The sequence below is a fragment of the Periplaneta americana genome, chromosome 1 (genome assembly GCF_040183065.1).
Source record: "Periplaneta americana isolate PAMFEO1 chromosome 1, P.americana_PAMFEO1_priV1, whole genome shotgun sequence".
NCBI classification, from domain to species: domain Eukaryota; kingdom Metazoa; phylum Arthropoda; class Insecta; order Blattodea; family Blattidae; genus Periplaneta; species Periplaneta americana.
In genome coordinates, this window is record NC_091117.1 from 218,175,056 (window position 1) to 218,200,631 (window position 25,576).

Below are 25,576 nucleotides of genomic sequence, written 5' to 3' on the forward strand. Positions count from 1 at the left end.
CAGTGGCTCGGCGCACGATAAGATTTTCGCCACCGCTGATCTAATCTCACAGTCACTGAATGAAAACGATAGTTTAACGATATTTACAAACCAAACAGTAAAAAGTGTATACACAATTTGTTCTCTTTAGAAAACGAATCCTTCACGTTGATGACATGTATGACAAGTTAAATACAAAACCATTAATATCATCAATTTGTCATGTTTCTGTTTGTAATGCTGTTACGGAAACATTTAATGGATTGATAGGATAGCTAATATACTACATAATTCGGATCTGTAGAGACTATGAAATCTACTAGGAGTAACAAGGTTTGTTTATTAAGTAAACAAAGTTAATGTCTTTCTGTTTAACCAACAAGTTACACAGTTGTTCTAGACTAGCCGACTGCATTACCGAGCAGTGAGCAGAGTAATTTGGGTTCAGAAATAACCAGCGCTGTTAATGTTCATTTTGAAACTATGTACTTACTCTGCGTAACTAGATTCTGATGTTGATTTTGTTTGCAGTCTAAAAGAACGATTTTACGATTTTCTCCCAAAATTCAAATTTGTTAATATCACAAATCAGTGTGGTAAAATGAAAGGTTTACGGGATGGAAAGTTAGAGTGAACAAAACTAAGGTAATGTAGATTCGATCAACATTTTGGTTCCTACTTAATAGTTTATAAATAAAAGTTTATATCATTTAAACTGATACTGATAAAAATCAATTTTCAATCAAAATGAAGTAATATGCGATGTGAAGCTTGTATGATGTTACTTTGAAGACGATGACTCTGTAAATCGAGTCAATTCCTGTGAATGTGCATTCAGAGGGGAATTTGCTAAATGTTTCATTTTAAAACATCTGTTAAGAATTTATACAGAGTGAGTGAGGAGGAAAGGTAGGCCTACAAGTTTTGTGGGTTGATAATATTGATGATTCTGAACAAAAACCTTTATATGAACATACTCGTACTTTAATAGGGTATGGAATGTTTACTGTTAATTAATTGTCTATATGTACTATACATAAATTATATAATTTATTTTCAACCATTCAAAATGTCAAATATTCAATATGCCAAATAATAATATCGATATTGTATGACATTTCAAAATAAAATAACTCAAAAACCAAATGCCGCCAGACCTTCTGTAACTCTTAATTGAGCGTGACCACCGCAGGGTTAATAAAATTAATTATTTTAATGAAAGTAATCTCATAAAAAATAAAAGCACATCCAAACCACGCAGGGAAATTTCCAATGAGGCAGAAGTGAAGGAAATTATTTCGTCGAACCCACTGCTTTGTTCCAGTCTTGAATTAGAAAATAAAAATACAGTAGTAGTAGAGACAGTAGCAGTAGCAGTGGTAGCAGTAGTAGTAATAGCAGCAGCAGCAGCAGCAGTAGTAGTAGTAGTAGTAGTAGAGGTAGTAGTACCAGCAGCAGCAGCAGTAGTAGTAGTAGTAGTACCAGCAGCAGCAGCAGCAGTAGTAGTAGTAGTACCAGCAGCAGAAGCAGTAGTAGTAGTAGTAGTAGTAGTAGTAGTAGTAGTACCAGCAGCAGCAGTAGTAGTAGTAGCAGTACCAGCAGCAGCAGCAGTAGTAGTAGTAGTAGCAGCAGCAGCAGTAGTAGTAGTAGTAGTAGTAGTAGTAGCAGCAGCAGTAGTAGTAGTAGTAGTAGTAGCAGCAGCAGCAGTAGTAGTAGAGGTAGTAGTAACAGCAGCAGCAGCAGTAGTAGTAGCAGTAGTAGTAGTAGTGCCAGCAGCAGCAGCAGTAGTAGTAGTAGTACCAGCAGCAGCAGTAGTAGTAGTAGTAGTAGTAGTAGTAGTAGTAGTAGCAGCAGCAGGAGTAGTAGTAGTAGTAGTAGTAGCAGCAGCAGCAGCAGTAGTAGTAGTAGTAGTAGCAGCAGCAGCAGTAGTAGTAGTAGTAGTAGTAGCAGCAGCAGTAGTAGTAGTAGTAGTAGTAGCAGCAGCAGCAGTAGTAGTAGTAGTAGCAGCAGCAGCAGTAGTAGTAGAGGTAGTAGTAACAGCAGCAGCAGCAGTAGTAGTAGCAGTAGTAGTACTAGTGCCAGCAGCAGCAGCAGCAGTAGTAGTAGTAGTAGTAGTAGCAGCAGCAGGAGTAGTAGTAGTAGTAGTAGTAGTAGTAGCAGCAGCAGCAGCAGTAGTAGTAGTAGTAGTAGTAGTAGCAGCAGCAGGAGTAGTAGTAGTAGTAGTAGTAGTAGCAGCAGCAGCAGCAGTAGTAGTAGTAGTAGTAGTAGCAGCAGCAGCAGTAGTAGTAGTAGCAGCAGCAGCAGCAGGAGTAGTAGTAGTAGTAGTAGTAGTAGTAGTAGTAGTAGTAGTAGCAGCAGCAGCAGCAGTAGTAGTAGTAGTAGCAGCAGCAGCAGTAGTAGTAGTAGTAGAGGTAGTAGTACCAGCAGCAGCAGCAGTAGTAGTAGTAGTAGTAGTAGTAGTAGTACCAGCAGCAATAGCAGTAGTAGTAGTAATAGTGCAGTAACAGTAGTAGAAGCAGTAGCAGCAGCAGTAGTAGTAGTAGAGGTAGTAGTAGTAACAGTGATAGTAGTAGCAGTAATTAGTAGTAGTGGTAGTAGTACTAGTAGTACCAGTAGCAATAGTAAAAGCAATAGCAGTAGTAGTAATAGTGCAGTAATAGTAGTAGCAGCAGCAGTAGAAGTAGTAGTAGTAGTAGAGGTAGTAGTAGCAGCAGTAGTAACAGTGGTAGTAGTAGCAGTAATTAGTAGTAGTGGCAGTAATACTAGTAGTGGCAGTAGCAGCAGTAGTAACGTGGTAGTAGTAGCAGTAATTAGTAGTAGTGGCAGTAATACTAGTAGTGGCAGTAGCAGCAGTAGTAACAGTGGTAGTAGTAGCAGTAATTAGTAGTAGTGGCAGTAATACTAGTAGTGGCAGTAGCAGTAGTAGTAACAGTGGTAGTAGTAGGAGTAATTAGTAGTATTGGCAGTAATACTAGTAGTGGCAGTAGCAGCAGTAGTAACAGTGGTAGTAATAGCAGTAATTAGTAGTAGTGGCAGTAATACTAGTAGTGGCAGTAGCAGTAGTAGTAACAGTGGTAGTAGTAGGAGTAATTAGTAGTAGTGGCAGTAATACTAGTAGTGGCAGTAGCAGCAGTAGTAACAGTGATAGTAGTAGGAGTAATTAGTAGTAGTGGCAGTAATACTAGTAGTGGCAGTAGCAGCAGTAGTAACAGTGATAGTAGTAGGAGTAATTAGTAGTAGTGGCAGTAATACTAGTAGTGGCAGTAGCAGTAGTAGTAACAGTGGTAGTAGTAGGAGTAATTAGTAGTAGTGGCAGTAATACTAGTAGTGGCAGTAGCAGTAGTAGTAACAGTGATAGTAGTAGGAGTAATTAGTAGTAGTGGCAGTAATACTAGTAGTGGCAGTAGCAGCAGTAGTAACAGTGATAGTAGTAGGAGTAATTAGTAGTAGTGGCAGTAATACTAGTAGTGGCAGTAGCAGTAGTAGTAACAGTGGTAGTAGTAGGAGTAATTAGTAGTAGTGGCAGTAATACTAGTAGTGGCAGTAGCAGCAGTAGTAACAGTGGTAGTAGTAGGAGTAATTAGTAGTAGTGGCAGTAATACTAGTAGTGGCAGTAGCAGCAGTAGTAACAGTGATAGTAGTAGGAGTAATTAGTAGTAGTGGCAGTAATACTAGTAGTGGCAGTAGCAGTAGTAGTAACAGTGGTAGTAGTAGGAGTAATTAGTAGTAGTGGCAGTAATACTAGTAGTGGCAGTAGCAGCAGTAGTAACAGTGTTAGTAGTAGCAGTAATTAGTAGTAGTGGCAGTAATACTAGTAGTGGCAGTAGCAGTAGTAGTAACAGTGGTAGTAGTAGGAGTAATTAGTAGTAGTGGCAGTAGCAGCAGTAGTAACAGTGGTAGTAGTAGGAGTAATTAGTAGTAGTGGCAGTAATACTAGTAGTGGCAGTAGCAGTAGTAGTAACAGTGGTAGTAGTAGGAGTAATTAGTAGTAGTGGCAGTAATACTAGTAGTGGCAGTAGCAGTAGAAGTAACAGTTGTAGTAGTAGGAGTAATTAGTAGTAGTGGCAGTAATACTAGTAGTGGCAGTAGCAGCAGTAGTAACAGTGATAGTAGAAGGAGTAATTAGTAGTAGTGGCAGTAATACTAGTAGTGGCAGTAGCAGTAGAAGTAACAGTGGTAGTAGTAGGAGTAATTAGTAGCAGTAGCAGTAATACTAGTAGTGGCAGTAGCAGCAGTAGTAACAGTGATAGTAGTAGGAGTAATTAGTAGTAGTGGCAGTAATACTAGTAGTGGCAGTAGCAGTAGTAGTAACAGTGGTAGTAGTAGGAGTAATTAGTTGTGGTGGCAGTAATACTAGTAGTGGCAGTAGCAGTAGTAGTAACAGTGATAGTAGTAGGAGTAATTAGTAGTAGTGGCAGTAATACTATTAGTGGCAGTAGCAGTAGTAGTAACAGTGATAGTAGTAGGAGTAATTAGTAGTAGTGGCAGTAATACTAGTAGTGGCAGTAGCAGTAATAGTAACAGTGGTAGTAGTAGGAGTAATTAGTAGTAGTGGCAGTAATACTAGTAGTGGCAGTAGCAGCAGTAGTAACAGTGGTAGTAGTAGCAGTAATTAGTAGTAGTGGCAGTAATACTAGTAGTGGCAGTAGCAGTAGTAGCAGTAGCAGCAGCAGCAGCAATAGCAGTAGTAGTAATACTGCAGTTACAGTAGTAGCAGTAGCAGTAGTAGTAGTAGAGGTAGTAGTAGTAGTAGTAGTAGTAGTAGAGGCAGTAGTAGTAGCAGCAGTAGTAACAGTTTTAGTAGTAGCAGTAATTAGTAGTAGTGGTAGTAGTACTAGTAGTCGCAGTAGCAGGAGCATCAATAGCAGTAGTAGTAGTAGTAGAGTAGCAATGGTAGTAGTAGTAGTAGTACTATAATAATGATAATAATGATAATAATGATAATAATAATAATAATAATAATAATAATAATAATAATAATACGCCAGTATTTGCAATGGTATCTTGTGAGATTTAGTATGTTATAAAAAGGAAAAAAAGATTGTAGCAGTTACTGGTGAAATAAATATCGCTCCAATATAACAAAGAGTTTCTCATTTGCACGGGAAACTGAATTAAGCGTTCATAAGATTGTAGATAGGAAAAGCTTTCTGATTGAATAGTTCATTCGTAGCAGAAAGTGTTTGGATCCACGAAACACCGAACACAGGAAAGACAAGGTGGCAAATTATGATGCAGTTCTGAAATTTGGAGGGAACCTCCAAGGAGAACAACGATGTTAGTTTGGGAGAAACGAAGGTTTGGTTCTAATGGTGCAGCAGTTTTACGTAAAAGTGTGAGTTATTTACGCAATTGGTTATGTTTACTTTCCCGCAAATAAACATTAAGGCTTACCTAAACATGTGGCAACAATACCTCCATAGAAGTATTCCTTACAGTTGCTTTGATTGGTGACGGTGTCTCAACGTTTTGATTTATTGTAGTAAGGATATTGCATCATTTGAATAACAATTACAAAGATCCATGTTGTAGTCCTGTTTCTGATGACATGTTTTCTGTGCGTAACAGAATCGATCGAGATGTACACAGTATTTATCTCTGGAGTTGCTTAAGCATTTAACTTAGCACACGAACAAAAGGATGTGGTTCTTGAAGGGTGTGGTGTGATCGGGGATCGCTTGAAGGACAACTAGCCCATAACACTGGTGCAGAGTTGGCATCATCACTGATGTATTTCCGAACACATACTCGACAAAGCATTCATTTGGGGATTGTCAGGAATTATGCCGTGCAATTCAACAAACCTCTCACCCACAATATTTGCAGTATTCACGTATTCACATTTAATATTTAAAATTATAAAGCTGATTGTTGATATCGTGATGACCTGACAATATTATATTTGTAACTGTGGATTGTCGATCATTATTCATGTTACACCAATAGTATTAAAGCACGATTATTAGCAGATTAAGCACCGAAATAAATTACTTTTATTTACTTGTTTTTATCGTATGTCCCAAGAGGTCGAAGAAATTTAGGAAGACCTAGGAAATGCTGGCAAGAGACCGTAACAGATCTACGGGTTCTAACACTTGAAGGCTGATGATGATGATGATGATGATGATGATGATGATGATGATGATGATGATGATGATGATGATGATGATGATGGTTTTACTATTGTTAGTAAAGTTAGTCATTGTTTCAAATATTTAAATTTCTAACACATTACATTACAATTAATTAGAAAATTGCAAATAAACAAGAAATATTGCTTTAAAATAACAAAAGAGGCATTTATTAGTAAGAGACACCTTAAAAAGGAAAGATAGGAAAAATAAAAGTGGCCCTATTACTTTGACTTACTTGAAATAACATTACATTTATATCTATGCAAATAATGATTTACTTCCATCCAGTAAAAACCTGCAGAAAAGTATATTCTATTATCCATGTGCTAAAAAGGATAAATGTTCATCTCCTCTCTTGCTTAAAAAAGTCCCTTGTGCAGACACTTGCATTTCCCTATTTCGACTGTGCGGACATTTTACTGACTGACCTCTCCAGCGACAACAAAATGAAACTTCAACGTGCTCATAATTTGTGTGTACGTTTTGTAAGCAATGTTCGTAAATATGATCATATTACCCCATCCCTGGAAGCGATAGTTTGGCTTAAACTAGATAAGAAAAGAAATTTACATTCACTTCTCTTTCTCTTCGAAATCTTGAACTCTTCTATTCCTTCGTACCTGTCGTCTCGCTTCACTTACCTTTCTTCCCACCATAATCTGAACACACGCTCTCGTCATGAAACAATACTAACAATACCATCCCATCGCACCTCCTCATACTCATCTTCTTTCACAATAGCCCTGCCAAGACTCTGGAATTCGCTACCTGCTAGCATCAGGGACTGTCGAAATAAAATTGAATTCAAACGAAAACTTACTAGGCACTTGGTCAGTAATTGATTACTTGTAAATAGTTTCTTTAATCTATCACAAAATATTTCAATATCCAGTAATTTCATCACTATACAATTTTGTTATTCTAGATTTAATTTGTAATTCAGTAAATATAAAATATGATAAATTATCTAGCTTTAATTATTCAGGTAATCTTTTCGTACTTTGATTTTATTGTAATTATAAATTTAATACTAATTGTAATTTTATTGTTGATATTGTAGTTGGAATCTCCTGGTAGAGGGGCAGAGAAGGCCTGACGGCCTTATCTCTACCAGGTTAAATAAATAAATACTACTACTACTACTACTACTACTACTACTACTACTACTACTACTAAAAAGGGATTTTGCCAAACATCAGAGGTTTACTTCTGAAGTTCTACTGTTTAAACATCGTTTCAATTACGTTTGTTAATGGCAAGGGCAACAAGATTAAACACAACTCTGCTATAAAAATTAGCAAGAATATTTACATAATATTAATATAGGATACTAAATATAACAATTCTAACACGAAAATGCAAACGAATGCTTTCAATTTATTTTTTTTTTGCCTTTCTTGCTTCGTTTAGTTGATTTAATAAACTTCTTGCTTGTTTTAAAGATTTTAGGAACTAAACTTCCTATCTCTACTATAGAGTAGGCTATAAGTAAACATAATTCTACATATCTATTTATTTAAGGGATACAAGCAAGCTCTATCGTTTTGACTGCGTAGGTTACGTCTCCGGGCCCTCCGCGATATTTTGCGTAATATTTCTGGTATTATGCTTGCGAGGGCGTTCGTCACAGGAGATCGTAGTTCACCATCAGTTTGATATCGATTTGTAGCCTCTGTCTCTTTGATGTATCCCCAAAGGCTGTTATCCGGTATAATCAAATCGTGACTTAGTAGTAGTGATGATTGACGCTGATGTTGGAGATCGACGGACAATTCGACTTCCTGGTAAGCTATCATTTAGATTAGATTTAGATTTATTTATTTAACCTGGTAGAGATAAGGCCGTCAGGCCTTCTCTGCCCCTCTACCAGGGGATTACAACTATAACATGAACAATAAGATTACAATTAATATTAAATTTACAATTACAATAAAAATTAAAGTACGACAAGAATACCTGATTAATGAAAGCTAGACATTTTATCATAGAAGTTAAGAACAAAGAATATTTTTGTATTTACTAAATTACAAATTAAACCTACAATAACAAAATTCTATAGTGATGAAATTACCGAATATTGAGATATTTTGTGGTAGATTAAAAGAACTATTTACAAGAAACCATGTCTGAACGAGTCTCAATTACTGACCAAGTGCCTAGTAAGTTTGCGTTTGAATTGAATTTTATTTCGACAGTCTCTGATGCTAGCAGGTAACGAATTCCAGAGTCTTGGCAGGGCTATTGTGAAAGAGGATGAGTGTGAGGAGGTGCGATGGGATGGTATTGTTAGTATTGTTTCATGGCGAGAGCGTGTGTTCAGATTATGGTGGGAAGAAAGGTAAGTGAATCGAGACGACAGGTACGAAGGAATAGAAGAGTTCAAGATTTCGAAGAGAAAGAGAAGTGAATGTAAATTTCTTTTCTTATCTAGTTTAAGCCAACCAATCATTTAGGAAGTCACGAACAGTTAGCGACATGTCCTGGGTTGATACCCGAACCATAAGCTCGTTTTTAACGATTTGGGGCATTATTAAAGTCTAAAGCAGGCCTGCACAAGGTTTGCGCTCTCCGAGCCGGCTCACAGCTCATGAGCGGAATGCAGATATTAGCTGCGCTCTGTATAAGGGTGGACTGGAAGAAGGGGTGATCTCGTACAGAATGTACACAAAAGGAAGTACTATTACGAGTGTTTATGAAATGAATTCTCGTTCAGTGTTTGCAAAAGTATCATGGACTATTATTAATTAATAAAAAAAATATTTTACAGAAGTAATATAAATTCTATAGCTACTTAAATGTACGATATCATTATGTTATATTTTTATTTATCAGGCCATGAGAACGAGGTTTTATCCTGTTGGCAACTGAAAGGAACAGTAGCCTACTGATCGTAATGAAACATCAGTTACAGATGTTCGATGCCTGCCTTATTAAAGTTGATTATAGAAAACAGTTGCTCACAAATATAAATGTTGAGCCAAACATAGTAATCATTTTGACAGCCAGCCTGTGTAGTCGTGGATATTATTGCTAATGTTTAGTCTTGTAAAACTCAACCAGGCTAATAGTATTATTCAAACGATCTTTAGCCCTTAGGTCACAATGAAGATCAATAAGTTCGAGCTGTAAATCGTAAAATGTTAAATGTTATGTTTTATTTAACGACGCTCGCAACTGCCGAGGTTATATCAGAGTCACCCGTGTGCCGGAATTTTGTCCCGCAGGAGTTATTTTACATGCCAGTAAATCTACTGACATGAGCCTGTCGCATTTAAGCACACTTAAATACAATCGACCTGGCCCGGAGTCGAACCCGCAACCTCGGGCATAGAAGTAATTAAGAAAGTACCTCTGATAAGACGATGCATTTCAAATTCATAAAGATTAAATACCGACTGTACCTACCTGGGGTAATAATGCAGTTTTCAAGTCCTGAACCTTTTCACTGCGATTTTCAGCAACGAAACAGTCGTAAGTATCTTTATGTCTGGACTCGTAATGACGCATTATGTTATGTTTCTTTCTACCTTTCAAAATCTTTTGGCAGATAAGGCACTGAGTATTTACTCCAGCAGCTATGAGAAAATAAGCATTTTCCCATGTAACATTGAAAGAATTTGCCTGATGATCACTTTTCCGTCTTTTAGATTGCTCCATACTGTACTGTAGCAGTAGGTAAGCAACGTGAAACAGTTACTGAGAATAGGCCTACACACTGCACTCCACTAGATAACTGAGTGGTCGTTTCCCTCTCCTCTACTTACAGCAAGTCTCTGTCATTCTGACGTATCTTCCTCTCCGTTTCGGCAAGCGGTAAAAACGGCTCTCCCGCTCTCGTTGAGCGCTGTTTGTGCAGGTATGATCTAAAGCATACATGGGCACAATTTTCGGTTACGTGAGGCACTCGATTTGAAATAGTTTACTAGGAGAGGAGACTGCAGAGTAGGATGGGAAATATAAACCTTATCGTAATCGCTAAGGCGGTCAGTGGCGAATTATTAGGAAAGCGCTTGGTTAACGTGAGAGACTCGAAAACTTTTATTCAATTTGGCAAATTGATTCGGCAGCTTTAATCATAAACCTCTTTACTGTTTCTCCGTAGCTGAATTGACTTAAATCACAGGCGAGAAATTGCGTAACTAGCCAATAATATTCCATCGCGTTGTCTACGTTTATTTTCTTGAATATTCTGGCGTTTCTCAAGATTACTTAATAGATTTGCACGTTCTCGACCTAAAATAATTTCAGAAAATCATATTTCGTTTTCTACACACATTTGATATTTCTTTTTATAAATTTCTTTTGGAAATAATAAGTAGCCTACAAACAACATTTAATTCCTTGTAGGCTACCTTTTAATGCAGCGTGTTTAAGGTATAATGTCGTATTTAGTACACTATGCAAATGTTAAGATCATAAAAAAATTTCTTCGGAATAGTACGAAAAATAACATTTAATTTGTCTTACCTTCTAATTCAGCATGTTCTTTATGACATAAGGAGTAATGTCGTTGTATATTAAATTTATTAATGCCTAATAGGATTTTCGAGCATAACATACATCATATGTTGTCCCCTTCTAAACAGCAAAAAAACTCTTCCTCCCATTTCTCATGAAATAATCGTTTTCTAACGCGTACATACTGCTTTGGTAATGCCATTATGCCACCACTGATATTGCTTATGAAACTGATATAGAACCTGCCCACGCCTAGGAGCTGCGTGGGGGAGGAACGGGGATTGCGAAGATGATGTCACTCAGAGCGATAAGCTCTGTGAAGGTCAGTGAGGCACAAATTCTCAAGTGAGGCACGACGCCCATCTCTAGTCTAAAGCATTTCCAGATGTGTCTTTTCCGTTAACATGTTCTTAAAAATATGGTCGAAACACACAATTTCGAACAAAAGCTACGTTTGTTCATAACGACATCACTAAGTTCATTGACAAGTAGAAAAGTCTTCAACAGTGAGTGTTTCATTTGACGACGCATTGTTGAACATGGTACTCAAAATCTGACTCTCTTGTCTGATCCACCATTTCGAAGTCTGTCATTGACGCTGCCAGGACCGGGTGCGTTGCATAAGCGCAAAAGGATCTGTGGGATAGCATTCATTAACGCAAAAATTGAGGTCACAATACCGCAAATTAATAAACGGACAATTAACGCGGAGAAGAAACAAAATATAGGCTATATGGCAACACCGCGAGTATTAAATTTTGCAGTTTTAACTTGGAATAGTCTGGAAAATTGTAAACATTGGTCTTAAGCTCGTTCTCATAGAAGTTGTCACATAGCATTTTAGATTGTTTGCTTTCATATTTTCAAATCTTACTGTTACAATTTTGTGCTAACGTGTTTATTATTGTAGGAGAAAGAAATCTGAGTGAGGAACAGTCAGTTATTGTCGGGTGACAGAAGGTGTAAGATCGGCTAGCTAGAATGCCTAAATTCAGTAAACCATTGAAAAGTACACTTCATGCTTACGTTAGTGAATTTGGTGTTCAACCGATGGAACAGTTTTGTTATGTAAGGTTTGTGAAAAGACAGTTAATCACGAAAAACCGTGTTTTATAAGTCAACATGTGTCACCTACGAAGTAAATATGTGAGTTATATTGATATAATTTGAAGTTAATGCTAAAATATATTATGCCTTTTTAGAATTTATAATGCCCTTTTTCTAATATTATTTTACCTTTTTTAAGTTTTTATTGATTTTTGCCTTTCTTTAATTATGATTGCGATATTAAATAATCTTTTAAGGGACATTAATTTCTAAAATACGCAAAGATAGTGAAAATGCATTTGAGTTTTATTTTTCCACAGACAAAAATTCATGTAGTTGTGACTATTCTACTTAAATGTGCACTAGAATTTCTGATATATTGTTTAAAATCTAGGAAAAATTATTAACTTACTTTTCATTAATAATTACAGTAGACTTAGATGAATATGCGATGTTAATATTCACTACTTTCCAAGATTCACATTCCAAAGACATTTTGATTGTAATCACAGGATACCCATGAGTGAAATTTGTAAATCCGAAACTATTCAGTCAATCCTTATGAAATTTTTACCACACATATTCATTGATTGCAATAAAAAACTGACAAAGTTTCATCCTCCTAGGGCAAATAGTTTCTGAGTAATAAAATATTTACTATTTTTTATAACTACGCTACAAAATGCCCCCTGCGTTGTAATTTTATTTGAAATGTTTTGATATTTGCTCAGGACATCCCCCATGCATATGGTTCTTTAATTTGCTATCAAGTTTTTGTGTAATGTTATTAATTTGACTTGTGGAATTTTTTTTCTTTTGTGATATACATTTTTCACTCATGGGTATCCTTAAGGCTGGTCCACAATAAACCGGAAACGAGAACAGGAAGCGAAGAACGTGAACATGTTTGATTCACAATAAACCGAGAAAGGAAACGGCTATGCATATCGATATGTATGTCAATAACGTTGTGTGAAGTCGATATTACGCATTCTGATGTTATTTGTGTATATTTGACCACTGATGTTCTCTTATGAGTACAAGCCAGCCAACATAAACACAGGTTAGCCAACTTCAAAATTTATGACACAGGATATTTAAGAATTCTGTTCACTTGGTAATCTAGTCACATATACACGTAGCATATATTTAATGTGATTCTACTGAATTTCTGAGTTAGAAACTATACACGAAGAAGAAATTATATCACGGCCTCCTTGCCACAAAATATACAACGATCAAATATCTTCCGAAAGTATCTAGTAGATGTGATCGGAAACGTCAAAACTTGGCCAACTCTCACGTTCCCGTTCCCGAGCTTCGACAACTTCTAGTTAAATTGTGAATCCTCATATTTAAATGTCTTTATTTTAACAATTATTTCGTTCTTGTTGTCGTTTCCGATCTCGATTTAATGTGAACCAGACTTTGACGTGGTAAAAGGCATTCCTGGCAGGAAGAATAGGGTTCTTTTAAATTTTGTTATCTTGGAACATGTATTACATTTAATAATATAATCACTCAACTGTTTGCCTTTACCGAGGCATATAGGCCTACTCTTTCTGGTCACGTATATTATGATTAAGTTGATTATTATTATTATTATTATTATTATTATTATTATTATTATTATCACTGGTCATTTTTATTACTCTACGGCCACTTCCAACGGACTCCTAACGAATATTCACACGTTTATCACTGAGATTGTGGCACTGGAAATCAATTTAGAACCCTTTTATCTCAGCCACGACACATTTCAATTTTTATTGTACAATATAAATGCAATTATCACTACAATGACACAATAATTCTTGCAGATAACACAGAAACAAATTCGGAAACGTTATTAACAGAATAGCAGTTTCACTTCACTTCCACTAGATGACTCTGAGTTCCAGCAGACACGTAGCAGGGATGCCAATATCGGCAAACGAAATGAAACTGTGAGGAATGTTACAACAGGTGTGCTAAACGTTAGGAATGTTACACTAGGTATGTAGCACCTTAGGTTAGGTTAGGTTAGGTTAGGTTAGATTAGGTTTTGTTAGGTGTATAAGATAATATGAATGGTTACCACAGTTGGCGACAATGCAATCATTCTCCCACTCCACCTGAAATAACGTCACAACGACGGAATATGGCCGCCTTCTTCTTCAACTACGACGATTTTCCTATGTAAGTAAGGAACCTATTTAGGGCGGGTTGGGTGGGACCACAGCTCTCCCAGTGATCACATCCAGTTTCTACTATTGCATACTACAAAACTAAGGTATTTTCAGTGTTTGTTTTTAATTTCCTATGCTGGCAGTACATTAATAAAAATTATTATTATTATTATTATTATTACTATTATTATATTATTATTATTATTTGTATAGTAAAAATAATCCAAATCGTCACTCAGCATCACCACATTCTCGGTCATCGTACGTTTTTCGTAGTGGAGCAAGTTAGCATGTACTTTTCTCATTGTTTTGATACATGTTAATCAAAATAACTAGTCTATATACAGGTGCTTTCTATCCCAGGTAACCTGATAGGGACTCCTTCTCTTTGCTATCGGAAGAGGGGAGAACACTACGGTCTATTAAAAAAAACCATTGTCCATATGAATTCATTACTCTGTAGTGTGTATCTTACAGCTAAAGTAAGAACAATCACACTTACGTACCTACTGGCTTTTAAGGAACCCGAAGGTTCATTGCCGCCCTCACATAAGCCCGCCATCGATCCCTATCCTGTGCAAGATTAATCCAGTCTCTATCATCATAACCCACTTCCCTCAAATCCATTTTAATATTATCCTCCCATCTACGTCTCGGCTAACCCAAAGATCTTTTTTCCAGGCCTCCCAACTAACACTCTATATGCATTTCTGGATTCGCCCATACGTGCTACATGCCCTGCCCATCTCAAACGTCTGGATTTAATGTTCCTAATTATGTCAGGTGAAGAATACAATGCGTGCAGTTCTGTGTTGTGTAACTTTCTCCATTCTCCTGTAACTTCATCCCTCTTAGCCCCATACATTTTCCTAAGCACTTTATTCTCAAAGGCCTTTAATCTCTGTTCCTCTCGCAAAGTGAGAGTCCAAGTTTCACAACCATATAGAAGAACCGGTAATATAACTGTTTTATAAATTCTAACTTTCAGATTTTTGACAGCAGAAACTAGCCTAACCTTATATACAAATAAATTCTATCCAAGATAACTGATAGGGACTCCTTCCCTTTGCTATCGACAGAGGGGAGGACGCTACGGTCTATTTAAAAATAACATTGCCCATATGAATTCATTACTCTGTAGTGTGTATCTTATACTGTAAGAAAAATCACAGTAAAATAGAAAAATAAGAATGTGAGAAATACGTTATATTTTCCATGTACGGAAGTTGAATTAATCTAACCAAAATAAAAATATAGCCTACAGATGAAAAAAATTACGTCAGAAATTAATACAGATGGGATATCTATATTTAATAACTAAGCTTACGTACCTTATCAATCACTAATATCAATAGTGTCTGCATTCATTGTGTCTTCACCGATGTTAATGATATTAATTCCGGTACAGTTTATTCGGCTAGCCTCTCGAAATCCCAGAATTTTGTTTCTTCCTCTTCAATGACATGTCGCAAACATTCTCTCCACCTCTTCGTGAAATCGTTGTTTTCGTCCTATAATTTAGTCGTTTTGAGAGTCTTTTTCGGGCTCTTGACTTGATTCTCATTAAGGTTAGCTTCTCGCCTGATTCTATAAACGGTTGCCTGTCCCACTCCGTCTGTTTTCCCGTGATTTCAGCCAGTCCTTCAAGAGTCGTAGTAGAATATTGTTCATTCAATGAATTAAACATATTTAAAATGCATTTCTTCTGTCCACTTTTTAACGCTTTACCGGGCTTAAGTTTTACGATCGAGTTTTCTACTATTACAAATCCCAATGACTAGGCCTATTTAGGCCTACTACACTGTTTAAACTGCGTTATTAACACTACAATTCGGTAATAAACTTATATTACTCGTAGATTTATATACACTATATATTTACACTATTTACACACACACACGAAACTATACAAGCCCTATACAATTTGTTATTAAATAACTTACGCAAACAGTTGGGAAAAATTACTTTGCAAACACGTTCTACTGCAGAAACAAGTTTTCTTCAAGCACAGCTACCACGACTCTAGGAGAGCTACGGCATTCCTAAGTTTTCTCACACACCCCAAAGTTTAAAAAAAGAAAACATCATTAATTAAAATTAAGGCTAGGCTATTATGTATTTATTTCATTTATGCGACTGGAAAAAGGACGTCTAAACATTTTTATCTATATTCATATTATAATGATTGCAGTTCAAAATCTGTACTTTTTAAAAGTAAGTGAATTATGGCGAAGCAAGGGGGTGGAACGCAGTAAAAGGAACAGCAATACTCGCGCTGGAGGCACGAAGAGGCTACAAGGAGGGGATGGAAGTTGTTTTGTTTCCATATCAGCTTGCCAGAGCAGTGTTGCCAACTGGACGGAAATTCCGTCAAAAACTGATGGAATTTCAACGTAGCGGATGAGAAAATAATGGCTTTGACGGGTGACGATTTGCATCGTCTTCTGACTTTTTAAGATTCTGTCATTTTATTTGCTTAATTTGTTTACTCGCGCTGAAGGCACGAAGAGGCTACAAGGAGGGGATGGAAGTTGTTTTGTTTCCATATCAGCTTGCCAGAGCAGTGTTGCCAACTGGACGGAAATTCCGTCAAAAACTGATGGAATTTCAACGTAGCGGATGAGAAAATAATGACTTTGACGGGTGACGATTTGCATCGTCTTCTGACTTTTTAAGATTCTGTCATTTTATTTGTTTAATTTTTGGGGGATTTCACTTTTTCATTGAACTGTACCGTAGGCCTACCCTTCGATCATAAAAGTAGTGGTTTACTTTAATGCTCGCAAGCCATACCATGTTAAAGAATGCCCTGTTTCAGATTTCCTCGCAGTAATCAAGTCAGTGGTTGACGAATTAATATTTTAATCAAGACTGGTAAGTAGTAGAAGAGGGTAAAGTCGAGCAAAATTTTGCAATTTTTTATGATATTGAGGTTATGCAATGGAGCAAAGTTCCTCAGAAAATAGCATTTTCTCCTCATATCCTTCACTTATAAAGGCACATTACAAGATGTGAATTACAATCTATCAAAGATTGATTTTTTTTATTTGACTTGTGATCGAAGTTACCTGCTTAAGTAGGGTAAAGTCGATTACCATTGCATTTTTAGTTTAAGATCGATTTTAAAATATTGCGGAGTAAAGTCGATCATTGTTTATGTTTTTAAAAAACAAATTAAGTGTGTTACATATATTTTATTTGTTATAATGGGTGTAGAAAACAATAGTAATCTTCAATATATGCCTATAGCATTGTATAGTGTATCTTTTGTTACTGTGATCATACAATTCGATACAATTAGGCCTACAGGTCTCCACTTTACAAACTTGACTATGATTGCCAACTTATAAAACATGAAAACACATTTTAATATTTCACATGCCAATAAACAAAGATTTAAGAATTCAAAATTTACATTGAAATACCATTCTTCAATTATAATCTAAAATGCTATTCAACATTGCTTAGGTTTATGTCAGATGTTATTTGAAATCTTCCCCTCCTCATGTCACTTTAGAAATTGCGTTATTCCCATAGTCAGGTACAGAGGGGTATACAAAATACGTTCCTTTGGCAGTGCTTCTCTTACGCAAGAAATTCACCATAATTTCGTCTTCCTCTTTCCCCAATATCCCATCAATATAAGTTATACTATAACAATTTTCTGTTTATAAGTGTTAGTTGGAGGTATTTCGGTGAATAATTTATTCTTCCTGCTGGTGCTATCTGCTTCTAGCAGGTCGATGGCATGATCGGCTTAACCCTACAAAGGTACAAGTTTTCTTAAAATAATAAGTTTCAATACTAACATTTACGAACTGCAAAACTATTATTTCAGGATACAATCTCAACGAAAAGTACTTACGTATACTTCCTGTCTCCTTTCACTGCTGACGATAATTTAGAGTTTGTAAGACTTTGTTTTCGTTTAAAAGAAAAGTTGAAAATAACAATTTTCACTTCAACGGTAATTACACAGTGTTGTCATTGTTGGCATGCAGAGGCTTTTTGATGTCCCTCTCGCTTACATTTGCAATGTTAGGCAATGAAGTCAGCATAACAAAATTTTAACAAATTATTATTTTCAATAAAAATCGGAAGTGATCGATTATACACCCACTGATTGACTTTACCCACTTCTACGGTAAGTTGTGTTAAATTTGCTTTATGTTTGTAGATAAATATATTGAGCGGGTCTTATTATTTTTTTTTTTATTTTGACTGTTTCTGACGGATTTCCAGGTGTTAGACTGACGGGGATACAATTCATGTGCTGGCAACATCGTGCCCGAGATAGACTTCAGTTCTCAATCACACAAAGTTATCTATATATGAATTAAAACGCTTAACTGCATCTTTTATAAAGCGAATTTAATCGCAGCCCAATCGATTACGTGTGTCACTTATTTTTAAAGAAATATCCTAGTTAGGTCTGATAGAATAATTTAATTTTCATACCATTTATTATCTGTAGTAATGTCACGAGAGGTCTGAGATCTGCCGATAAATCCACGAGCGAAGCGAATGGCTTTATCTGGGAAATCTCAGACCTCGTGTGACATTTGTTAGGACTATTTCGTGAATAAAATAAAAGTATAAATAATATATCCCTAAAATTCGATCACAAAATGATAATCTATATATATAATTTGAAATGGTAATGGAAATTACGGGAAAACGGCTGAACGGATTTTAATAAATGGCCTCTGATTTTGAAGCTTGGAACTCAAAATTTTTCGGAAAAGTAGTAGTTTTCAGTGAAATGTCAATTTTCCTACATAATTTTCCTATTTTCGAAAATCCATCTGTTGTCAGTTTTGAGAACTAATATTATTGAATCACGGCCGACTTGATTGAATTTCAGAACAAAACAAACACTACAATAAACAATAGGCTATTACACGAAGGCCATGGCCTGCAGGATTGCCGACATATTTAGAGCTCAATTGTTATTAAAAACTGATTCTGCAGTGTATAATTTTCTGAGTACAGCTGTGTATTGGATATTCAAACCTACGAAACTTGAAGTGGTTTGATGACATTATTACCATTAGAAATTAAATATTATTATAGTTAATATCATGATTCGTTTTTTTTTTTTTTTTCATTAATTGTACATACTATTGATGCTATATTGAGACATGAAAGTGAAACGTTTGGAGGTTATGTAAGTAAATGTAGAGAATATCTTAATTTAGATCTTCATTTCTATAATTTACTGAGTGGCTGCTATATATAACTACAAAACTTAAGTAAGATAATAATATTGTTATTAAAAATCAAATATTTTTTATACTTATTAACCCAGTGGGGTTGGGTTTTTTTTCCATATACTTAATGGCGGTGTAGTGTAGATATTGGTATGTCATTGTCTTCAGTATCGGCTCGAGAGAGCGCAAAAATTATAGTTCCTAAGGAAATATCAAAAGGTATTACTTACTGATAAAATAAGAGGCCTAGAAAATTTTGTAGTCTCCAGATCATTTCAGCAATATCTTTTAGTAGGATAAAATGATTTTACGCTCTACATTTCAAGTTCTACTTGCAGTACCTATACAAAAATGCTATAGTTCGAATGCTCAGCAAACCTGACATTTTTTTTAACTTTTGCCTACAATCCACAATGACCTGAAATAGCTACTGCTATCGTCCTGACATTGATACTTGCGTTTCCGCGTTGAAATTCAAAAACTGAAGTTGGATAGGTTCAAGAAAAAGTATTTGGCCTAAAAAAATCCATTCAGAGGGAGTATGTTTCATTATTATGGAATCAAATAACTAGCAAAAAGACAAGTATTCTTCATTGAAAATAAATCTGAAAATAATTTATTTGAACGTCTAACGAACTTAGTTTGCAGCAGCATTTGCTGCACAAGCCACTAGTAATTGTATATTTACGAATGCTTAACCTTTTCAAGCATTGTGAAGTTGAAATAGATGAATATCGATTACTGCAATAAAGAAATTCGATGTTATTATTCAGTAATGCCAATTGCGAAAAGCGAAATACAGATTTAACAATGTTAATTACATGTACTGCACTTTTCTCTTATTATTACAACATAAATACATTTGAATTATCTGCTGAAATCATAGTTTAATTTACAATTTTATAATATAATTACAGTAACCTGATTAATACATTAATTACATGGAGAATTGTATAACAATGCTTATATATTCACAGCGAGACGTCATGTTGCTACACAGTGAAGCCATCTCTGTATAGATAATTAAAACACGAAAGCAGTTTGATCAAAGACTTTCTATATATTACTATTGAAGGTCTTTGGGTTTGATATGCGATGATGTTACATCTGACTTTCCATTAACTGTTTAATTTCATCCACAAAATACAAATTTTATAGGCTACAATAATTACAGGTTAAGTTACCTGTGGGAGCAACACCAATTTCAGCTGTGCTTTTTTCGACCTTTACTCGTACTACAGAAAAGCATTTTTTATAGCTCGACAAACGCATTCTCGCTGTAGTGTGTAACGGAAGTAAAACTGCATCTACGCAGTTCAATATTCCAATCGCGTATGCGTGCAATCTGAGAAGAATATTGAAAGAATCAAGTTTAAAAGGTACGTTCAATTAAGATACATGAAGATTTTGTGTCTACATGGTGCGCCGTTTTGAAAGTCGTCTTTACTGCGTAAATATATTAATTAATATTAAATATCAATCTTGCATTCATTGCTTTAAAGTTGAAAGAAACGTTTAACCGTGTAGTTGCATCTTAATGTATCCATGATCATCAATGTACGGGGAAGCAGTTGGCGACAACGACTAAACAAAAGAAGGACCATGCGATAAATTGATAGCGATAAATCTAGCTGCAAAATTATCGCAAAGTGTGATTGTGATCGGTTGGAATTCAAAATTGCATTACACTTCATTGGTCGAAAATGGAATGACGTCATATAAACGAAATAGTCATGGAATTTCTATAGTTCGAAATATTAATTAATTGTATCTTAATGTATTCTGCAATTTTAATGGAGTGTAAGCTTAAATAAAAATACCGTTATATTTTGAACAGCGTCAGAACGGTGTTTTAACCGCTATGTGTGTGTACTGCGACCACTCACTATGCGAGATTCGTTGATACATAAAAACTGGATTCCTTCACTCCCGTACTCAGCTGTAGACTATGGAGAGTTCCTCAGAGAATGGAATCTAGTTGCGAAGAGCCGTAGGTAAAACCTGCAGTGTTTTTTCTTCTTCCGCTTGGAGGAGATTTTATACCCTTTCACATAATAGTTCTCAGAATTGGTCTTCGTCTTAGGCACGATCACATAAAAAGGGAAAATAGCACGAGGTACTTCAGTCTGAATGGGTCAAGTTCATAGACCAACTATTTCGACTCCTGCGTACCAGTATTAAGAAAACGAAACTCGCTAAAGTCGCACGAATGGGCGTACAAGACTTCAGTTCCTATTATGTGTAATGAATATTATATTATGCCCTGTTTGCTGGTTTCAAAATTGCAATAAAAGCATGAAATCTCTAAGTACATTTCTATAGCAACAGGTCCAAAGCTTTTCTTTTCCATGAACATTACGCACTCGTTATATGCATATGTATGCAGTTTACAAATTAGAGGATCGGTATTCGTAGGTTATTTAGTGGCTAAAATGCATTCATATACAGGGTGATTCAAAACCTCTGCAACAAAGTCTGAGGGGTGATAGATCTAACAATAAGGAACACTTTTTGTTAAACAACCTTATGTCTTTTGACGCGTCGTTTCGAAGTACGGTTTACTTACATTTGAATAGTACATTGTGCAACAAGCCTATAATAGTAGTAATTAAGACGCAAGTATGATTGTTTATGAAACGAGCGCAAGCGAGTTTCATAATTTTCATACGAGCTCTTAATTACCATTATAGGCAAGTTTCATACGACTTTTTATGCTCGACCATATTTCTAACTTGAAAGTATTCAAAATTATGGTTATGTGCAAACTGACCTGAATTGTGAGATGCGCGCAGACGCGAAAGTATTGATTTTTTCCGAGGCCGAATTTCATTGACCTTGGCACAGAATAAGATGAACATTACTCTGGTATAATCTGAAAATTGATTTAGAATTGAAAAACGAGGTGACAAATTGAATTTATTTGAATATTATTTACAATTAACGCTAATTATTATAGTAACAGAACATAACCTTCTGCGACAGTATTGGATTTCCAGCCTCCGTGACTTTTCGCTAATTGCCTTTCGGTTGCATATCCGAGAATAATCGATACTTGCGGTTTTATAACGGTACAAAGCTGACTTGTCATTGGCTGAGGTTTTATAACGGTACAAAGATGACTTGTCATTGGCTGAACACCTGTACTTTAATGAGTAGGTGTACTTTAATGACATGCATTAAAGGACTGCTACCAGGTGTATAATTACTACATTTCGGCATGGTCGAGCATAAAATAATTATAAGTTCTGTTTACTTACATTTAAAAATGATTACGTTGTTAGGTAGAAAAGAGCATTATATCTGTGCCCTGGATTGAATCCTATATAACATTAGAATAATTGAATCGTGTTCCAATATCAAATACTCAACCATGTAGAGTTCACTTAACTCTTTCCCACTATATCATTTAAGCTCTCTCGCCTCCACCATAATTTTGATTTAAGTTAGAACCTACAGTACGTCATATGAAGAGTCCACTGCAAGAATGATGGATGTCACTTTCTTGTCGAAAATGAACCAATGCATAACTTAAGACATATAGAATGTTCATAGAGAGTTATATGGCATTAACACTGATAGTCATTGTCCAGTAATGATCGGAAAATCACAGTTAAGCTTTGAGCGCTAAGCATTTCAAACTTTCATTTTCTTCTCCTGCAAAATGTATTCCAGATGACATCCATCATTTTTGCAGTGGACTCTTCATATGGTATTGGAAATGTATTGTTTGTTGTTACAATTATATATTTATGCTTTTGACTGTCATGATGTTAATTTCAATGGTAAAAAACGAGTATTAAAATTTAAGTAATTTTGTTCTAATGCAGTAAACGTACGCCTGAAAATGCAACTTGCTTACGAAGTAACGATATACCGATAATCGTTCGATATTTTTTCTGCGATTTATATCGTTTATCGAAATTAGATTTGCAATATATTGCAATATCAATATATTGGTATTTAATTTATTTCCTCCATCACTATCATAGACTTCCACCACCTTATTCTCCAGAAGAAGTTATTATTATATTATTATCAACAGTAATCTCACTAGAGGTTTTGATTTATCTAGAGAAAATCAAAACTCGAGTGGGATTTAACTGACTATTACACGATTAGAAGAAAGTATATCAAGATTAGAAGTAACGAAGTACTCCAATACAATAAATTATTGGCTTACGAAAATACAAATCTGTCTTCAAATTTGTACCATCTCAACATAACAAATATTACGCTAGATGACAGTAGTCTGTTATGATTAGCTGTTTTCCTGTTATCAGTTGTGCCAACCATGGAATCTTCATTGAACTCTGTGGAAGGTTACTGGTCAAGAAGGCTTTGTTGATTCAATTTCATTTTTATTAAAACATTTGCATTTCACTTAAATTATCCCGATCCCAGTAATCAACGTCACTTGACAGATTATTTTCAATAAATCTTAGTATTAAACAATCTCTGATACGTGACAATTCATAATATCATTTAGCAGAAGCTATAACAAACATAACTTAAATAATATAAACGAGTGTTAGAAAAGTTTTAATTAGGGATGATGAAATAAACAAGAAACGTTTTAATTAACGATGCTGAAATAAAAAACAAACATGAATAATTTTAAAAGAAACAGTTATTGAAAGTACAATTTTCAAATTTGAATGTTTTCCTGGTTGGTGGTTCAGTTGATGTTATATTGGACGTGTGCGTAAAAGAAGTGAACTCGTTGATGTACATGGTGTACCTCTCAACTTATTCAGGATTTCGAATGGTGCTCTTCATTTATTTGTAAATAGGGTTTCAGGGAAGATGCATAGCTATGACCAGTGATCTTTATTAATTCTTGTTCTTGAATGCCAATCCGAGTCATATTTGAAAGTGCTGTGCATCGACTGGAGTGCTTTGTAATTTTCTGTTTTTGACGTCCAGACCAGTGTAGTTTCAAATGTTGGCAAACAAAGAAACAAATGCTAGTGTAGTGATAAAAATAAACAAATGCTAGGGACGCGATAAAATGAAACAAATGCTAGGGACGCGATAAAATTGTGCGATAAGCAGCCATGATTGGTTGAAAGACATCCTTTCGCACCGTTTTATTGGTCAAAAGTAGTATGACGTAGTAAAAGTGTAATAGTCATTAATGAAAACAAGTGTGTCACTATATCATGGGCGTTCAGTAAAGCATCGTCAGTCACAAAAGTTTGGGAACTACTGAAGTATACTATACACTCAGGACTAGGGAAGATAAGTTTCATAAAATCAAAGACGATATGCTTTCCCTCCTTGATTCCACATTAGGATCCTGTCAGCAATCATAAGAATCTGATCGCATCCACGTGCTAATGTTGGAACATTGTTCTTGCTCGTGTTTGCTCATAAGAACTGCTGTGATGTACCTGCTATAAGATCAGTTGCGCACTTTCCAAGCGTATAATGACTACTGTAAAGCCCCTGACGTCATTACAATGTTGATGGGAAACTCGCAGCTGTTATACCTCCACATGTTCGTGAATTGGTATCGTTTCCTTGGCAAAGATCGAGCCGTTAACGTCTCTCTTTTTTGTACTAGCTCCTCCTCGTTCATGGCATCGTTTCCAAACATTCTTCAGGTTACATGCTACATCTCCTGGGAATGCAGCAACTCTTTTTAGACTCCAAGGGGACCATCACAAGTCGCAGCTATTGCTTCGAACAGCTTAACCTACGATGAAATAAGTGATCTTCTTCTCCACCCAGACCCTCAACACTATATAGAGAACATCTACCCCAAAACCGACTGTAGCAATACGTTTTTCCATCTATTCCAGTTTAACCTTTAAACTAGACGTAATTTTCTCTTTTTCTTTCCCTCAAGTCTTACTGTCTTTTTCCTTCGTATTTTTTACTTACCCCCTCTTTGTCATACAGTTTCTTTCCTCTCCTTCTAGCTCAACCCCTCATCCTCCCCACGTAAGGAAGATTGCATGGCCTCAGGGGATGTTTCCTGATTGCACGTCTTATGGCCGGCTGGATCCCTCCCTGCTCATACTGGAGGAAGCTAAACTTGCGACCTTTTCTTACTTTCTTCGCAAAGAAAGGTCAGATGTGGCTTCCCTGTTAGAGAAACCAACTCGCTATCGATATCCACAGAGTTGCCACGAAATAAAATGCGAAAACGATCCTTTTGTGTCAAGTCTGGAGCTTATATAATCGCATTAAATAAATACCTGTCTTATTTCTCATCTTCCCATAGGGTTAAAAATAGCTATTGTCTAACTGTGAAATATTTACAGCACATAATTATTAATGATTAGTATATTTGCTGTGTATAAACATCGCAATAAATATGGGAAATGCGTGTTATTATTCGGTTGAAAAGTTTTTATCATCCAGTCTGCTGTCAAAAAATCTGAAAGTTAGAATTTATAAAACAGTTATATTACCGGTTGTTCTTTAAGGTTGTGAAACTTGGACTCTCACTTTGAGAGAGGAACATAGGTTAAGGGTGTTGGAAAATAAGGTGCTTAGGAAAATATTTGGCGCTAAGAGGGATGACGTTACAGGAGAATGGAGAAAGTTACACAACACATAACTGCACGCATTGTAT

The 25,576-nt window shown here is 35.8% G+C and overlaps 1 protein-coding gene across 1 annotated transcript in view; it reads right to left on the reverse strand.

Annotated features, from left to right (window-relative positions):
* The window catches only part of LOC138708147 (lachesin-like), a 692,871-nt gene extending 677,251 nt beyond the window's left edge, over window positions 1-15,620 (reverse strand). The window contains exon 1 of the mRNA XM_069838394.1: window positions 15,118-15,620. The gene's annotated coding sequence lies outside the window, so the exon portion shown is untranslated. The remainder of the gene's footprint in view (window positions 1-15,117) is intronic.
* Window positions 15,621-25,576: the final 9,956 nt, after the last annotated feature.